Genomic DNA, 6000 nt, shown 5'->3' with positions numbered 1-6000 from the left:
CTCCCCTCCCCAGACCGCTGATCTGTCCCATTGAGATGAGACAAATCACAGAGAATTAGCCTCCAATTACACTCTGCAAGCAGGCTAGCCTCTCTTCATCTGTCATCCTCAATTAGCCCAACAAGCAAATGTTTGAAGTTAAATACTGAATAGAGGGTTGTACTCTGAAAATGGTTCCCCCTCTCTACCCACCTACACAGCAACCCTCTGATGTAGCTTCCAATGCTGGTTTTCCTCCAAGGGCATGGCGTTGGCGGAATTTACCATCAAACTGGAGTATGATCAAAGTGTGTGTGTCAGCCCTGCAATATTAGTAATAAATCACAGTTGCATGTGCGACAGATGGGAGTTTGGCAGACAGAAGATTGATGTGTGTGGGAATGTGCTGCAGAGTGTGGGACTAAAGTGGTTGAAAATAAGGCATGTTTTGTTTCCAACATATTTACTTTTATTCTCACTCACACAACAATGCTTGCACATAGTTGTGGTGCTATCTCCACAACGGTTTTGATCAGGCAATGTGACAGCCGGCTTAAAAGACACTTTGAGACCCTTCAGAGCCAGTGCTTTGTTTTTCACAATGCTGCCGGGCAGATGCTTCAGGGGAGAAACTTCTTCATCCACACCTGGATCCAAATCCTTACCCACAGCTAAAAGCCCCCCCAGTTCATCAAAGTGGTTCAGTTGGCTTGAGCCTATCGTGAAAGAGCTTTCTCTCCCACTGAGAGACGACAAATCAGTTCTGTCAGCCCCCAGTTCTACCTTTTCACAGCTCAGTACCCCAAAACTGCTTCAACTCTTCAGGATGTTCTGGCTATTTTTATATTTTAACCAACAATGTGTTGTTGCCTCCCAACCTCTTTATCTTAAGGCTTCGTTTTGTCTGTCTCTTAACTTAAAATTCCCCACTCGCCTTCCTCAAGCACCGTTTCACTAGCCCAACCTTTAACGTGCACATTTACACCAACGGCCATCCAAATAGCCCCTCCTGAACAAACATGAAGCAAAAGAGGGAAATTACCTGTTCACCCTGGAGTCAGTATTAGACACAGAAACACACAGACAGGCCAAGTGTTGGCGTCTACTCTTCAAGTGGCACGTTAAGAGTCATATCTGTGTAAGCGGGGAGCAACATGTTATTGACCCTTTCCCATTTGCTCAATATTATACACTTCAGTCGCACCACCCTGAGCTGTGACCAGACGTTGCCACTGTGCAGATAACCAAGCTGACCTGTGATACTATAGACCTGCTCATGAACTCGGGATGATCCTTGAGGGCTCATTTCCCTGACATTTAAACAGAGGTTTAAACTTAGACCAGTCTAAATGTAAGATAAGATATTCTTTTATTGGTCCTGCAGTGGGGACATTTGCAGGATTATAGTAGCAGATGGGTAAAGTGCACATAATAAACATAATTAAAAATATTATACTATAGAAAAACAGGAAAGAACACACAAGAAAACACTTGAGAATGGGCCAAACAGACAGATGGACAACCCAAAACGTATTGCAGCCAGAAAATGGAACGTTGCCAGAAATGGAAGCAAGAAATGGTTAAATGTAGCACCAAATCTTTGTAACAGATAAAGAAAATGCTGCAACTATGAGACATTGGCAAAGGCTTTACACTTTCACACTGAGTCTAATCAATTCTAACACCTCTAAGAAAAGTACAATGCCATGGTCATATGTTGTAAACTGTTTATGACTTAGAGACCTTTTCCCTGAGAAGTTCAACATAATATTACAAGTACGTCTGGGCAAAGTTGAAACAATTTAACTGATAATTTGCATGATTTTTCTGCGATTAATCGCATATGATTGTATAGTGTATTACACACTATTATTTTAAAGTAATGTTATTTAGAACCATATAACAGGCACTCTGGAGCAACACCAAGTTAACATACATACATCTATAGTATATAAATAGTATTATATAGTAATTTTTTTTCTAAACAGTTACCAGTAGAAACATTTGTATTTTATCAGGTAACAACATAAACAGTGTGTTTAGTAGTAAGGGTCCCTATAAGGGACAAGCCACTTCTTCTTTTGTTAATGTTCAGTTTGTTGCTTCCCTTAAAGATGTATGTTAAAGAGCAGCAATTGGTTAACTTTATGCAAATCAATAAGTGCTTTTTATGTATTCCAGTTCATTTAATTTTGTTTTCCTCAGTGAGAAAAGTCCAGTCTGTGTTGTCTTGAACAAGTGCACTGAACATCTTCAGATGTGTGGAAAGTTCTCCTCTTTGAGAGAAAAGTAAAGATCCAGAAGTGATACTGACTTAAAGTGCTCTGCCATGGTGGATCAGACCGCGGGGTCGGGAGCTTTGCGCATGCACGATTAACTTTCCATCTGCACGCGGAGCCTGCAGCGCGAGCCCGCCGGTAGACTGACCGCCTGTGAGCGCTTTGCGAGGCGGAGAAACTACATAACAATACGTGCTTTCACATCAGGCTCAAGTCTGCAAGTCGTCAACGCAACCTGTCCGTGAGGCTGCAGAAGCACGCTCGCGCACATGAATTGCCTTCCAAGTAAAAGCAGTGTTGTTGTACTGCACTCACGGCGTGCATCTTATTTATTTATTTTCCATTTTTTAATGACCTCACTAGGGCCGGAGAGCCGTAAGACACCCAGGTCTGTACTACGCCGTCTGGGAGAGATTTAAAGAGCAGCACCTTTGTTACGCCGGTGATAAGCCTCTCCTAATGCAAAAACAATGCAGTTAACGCATGATCAAATAATTAACGCCGTTAATGGAATGAGACGTTAACACTGCGTTAACGCGTTATTTTGCACAGCCCTAATTACAACATTTATTTATTATGGACAACCATCATTTTCTTTGTTTACTTTTTATTTCAATTTTTTTTATCAGCCAACATCATATACTGTATGACAATCAAATTAATAACACCTCATTGCTACTCAGTCTGAACTCCTAAGTCAACCCAATGATTCTTTAATGGGAAACTGGGTCTACACACACACACACACCCACACACCCACACACCCACACACACACACACACACACACACACACACACGCACACACACACACACACACTATGGCTGCTGCAGAAACCATGCAGCCTTATTTGATGTGACATGTAATTCCATACACATCAAGGGTAAATTATACAGGCTCAAAGGGAGCGTATCATAGAGGCAGAGTATAGGAAGAGATGCGAAACATGCGGCTTCCTGTCTTCCCCTCGTCTATTTCTCGGTCTCAAATATGTCTTTAGTGGAACAGTAGCACAAAGCTATGAGCATGATGCGCCATGTCCTAATGTCATGCTCTTTAACGACATTGGCTCCTGGGTCTCCTGAAATGGGGACCCGAGTCCTCTCCATGAGCTCTTCTCATGCGTTCATGTGGTCATATGAACCCAGAATTGATAGCAGAATTAATAACAGTGAAATCCTTAGAGCCTACTGAATCCACCAAATGCGCTAAAAAATCAACGTTCGCCAAGATACGCACAACATTGCCAATTATGTCCACCAAAAAAAAAAGAAAATGTACTCATTTATGGCTGAAAGATGATCATCACAGCTTTTCTAATGAAAGGACTAGAGGTTATTTTCTTTCAAAATCTGCCTTCAGAGCGACAGGCCACGATACTCGATGGAGTTCCCTTCTACTCTGAAACTCTGATCCAGCACAGGACTGCAGTGCTATTGTTTAAGATTTCTCCACAACTCCATGTTACAATCAGTTCTCTTATTATGCTGCCTTAGTCTGAGGAATGACCTTTCTTTTGCAAGAACCTCATTAATATTTAAGTATGCTCATTTCAAAAGCATTAACTTAGCCTTCTCTGACTTTGCCCTAGTGCCACTCAAACTCTTCACAGTGATTACAAGACAATAAAACTGTCTTTTGTGATCATATCATCTTTTTATTGCAACTGTCTGTTTCCTCTTTCACGATTAATAAATAACAGAGTTATGTCTGTGTATTTCATCCCTCTCCCTTCAAAGCCCGGACAGGGAGGTGTGAGACGGATTTAAAATGCCATCAAAATGAATGATGCGTTCACAATCTTGTGTTACATTACAGAAGAAGGAGAGACAGATTGAGGTAAAGACAAAAATGGTCATGCATCCCACACTTGCAGTTATAGTCTTTGTTCTAATGGTTCTAGAAATGAACGCATAAAGAATTAACTACAAAAGGTTCTCAGTGGTGTATTGTGTAGAAATTATGCTAATTAACTAAGAGTTTGTCATCTGTCTGGTCAGGCCATGCAGAGAAAAAAATATATGCACAAAAGATGTCAAACAGGATTTAATCATTGTGTTACACAAGCTAGAATAAAATGAATTAGATTGCAGATTACGCTTGACCGCTCTGTAAATAATGAGAATGGTGTTTAAAGCCAACTTTCCAAAACTTAGGAAGAAAGTTGGTACTGAGCCTGTGCCGAGTGCTTTTTACAAAGACAGGGCTTCAATCATTGAGTTGTGCCCCTGATATGGATAAGCCAGATGGCCCAGCTGACATCCTTCCTGCGGTTCTGCAGGTAACATGTATCCGTTACATTCTGGCAACAGCTGCTGCATCAGCTGGGCAGGGTGTTCAGGGATATTGTTGGGAATATTTCAGTCCTCTGTATCCATTAGGTGATGGACTGGTATGAGCCATTAAGTTGTAGCTCATTCGCTGCTGCTATGCCACAGTCATTAGGCAGATTTGATTTGGAGATGTGACTGCATGGATTTGGTCAGACAGATGACTGAACTGCACAGCTGTTGGAACCTCACGATCAAAACCAGAAACCAAGCCTGTAGACGCTGAATAGTTTGAAGCTCTATGGATGGTATTTGTGTGTCATATTTTAGAAATATTGAAAATGTACTACATGTCATGTATAACAAATACATTAAAGGAGTAATATACGCCATTCAGAGCAGAGCTTTGCTGACATAGCCGGGCCTTTTAGTGCACATTGTTGCATGTTAGCATGCGCCACAGGTTAGCTTATGGTCTCTGCTCTCACACAATTGTACTAAAGCTGAAAGTGGTGTCACTGCTGTCCAGACCGACAGCTTCGTCAGCATGTTTGATGGAGCTTGTGCTCCTATATGATGTTGTTGTCCTGTTGTGTGTCGGATGCTGCAATTTAACACCGTCTTGCTCCGTCAAATTTTTCAAGAGAAAATATACATGTTTGTTTATCGGTTTGTGTCGCGTATTTATGTCTTTGTGTCTTTGTTTCTGTGCTTGTGACACAACTAATAGGGGAGAAAAGACAGTGAAAGAGAAAATCTGGGTGACGCTGCAATGAAAGTTTAATGATTGTTGGCTTAAATTGCTTCAAAGTTAGATAATTATGATAAAACACACACACACACACACACACACACACACACACACACTCACTGTCTCCTCAGCTTAAGGAGGCCACTAGTGTGTCATTACAGCCAACTATGTCTCCCACTAAGTAGGTTACTTACTCTGCAAGTACACAGTACAAATTAGGCCTCTGACAAGGGATGTTAATCATACTGTTGAGTTTGAATACAAACACTGCACTGAAGTTAGACCGTATTTGCAGGGAAAGAGATATATTACTGTTGGAAGAAAATGCACTTGATAAAATCTACAATTCCAATTCCACAGCAACATTAGTTGTCCCACTGTTCATTTGGTTAATTTTGTAGGAAATTGTACACAATTGTGTGTGTGTGTGTGTGCGTGTTTTTATTAGTCATTACACATTATCAGTATCATGATTATTAAAACTTCACACAGTACAAACGTCATCTATGTATCAGTATATTAATAGTGCATAGCATCTAAAGTTGCACAAAACAACATTTTGTACATTCTGCAATGCCAACCGACTGTTTAACGTTATGTATGTTCTGTACTACAGTTGCTATCATCGGAACTACAACTTTGCAGTTTTCTGTATTCTGTAATTGTTGCTTTTTACATGACACAAGACACTGATTAACATAGAATTCGTAGGTCTAGCCCAA

This window comes from Clinocottus analis, unplaced genomic scaffold, assembly GCF_023055335.1.
Source record: "Clinocottus analis isolate CAN_PGR_092001 unplaced genomic scaffold, fCliAna1.0.p SCAF_10, whole genome shotgun sequence".
NCBI classification, from domain to species: domain Eukaryota; kingdom Metazoa; phylum Chordata; class Actinopteri; order Perciformes; family Cottidae; genus Clinocottus; species Clinocottus analis.
This window is presented reverse-complemented; position numbering follows the sequence as displayed.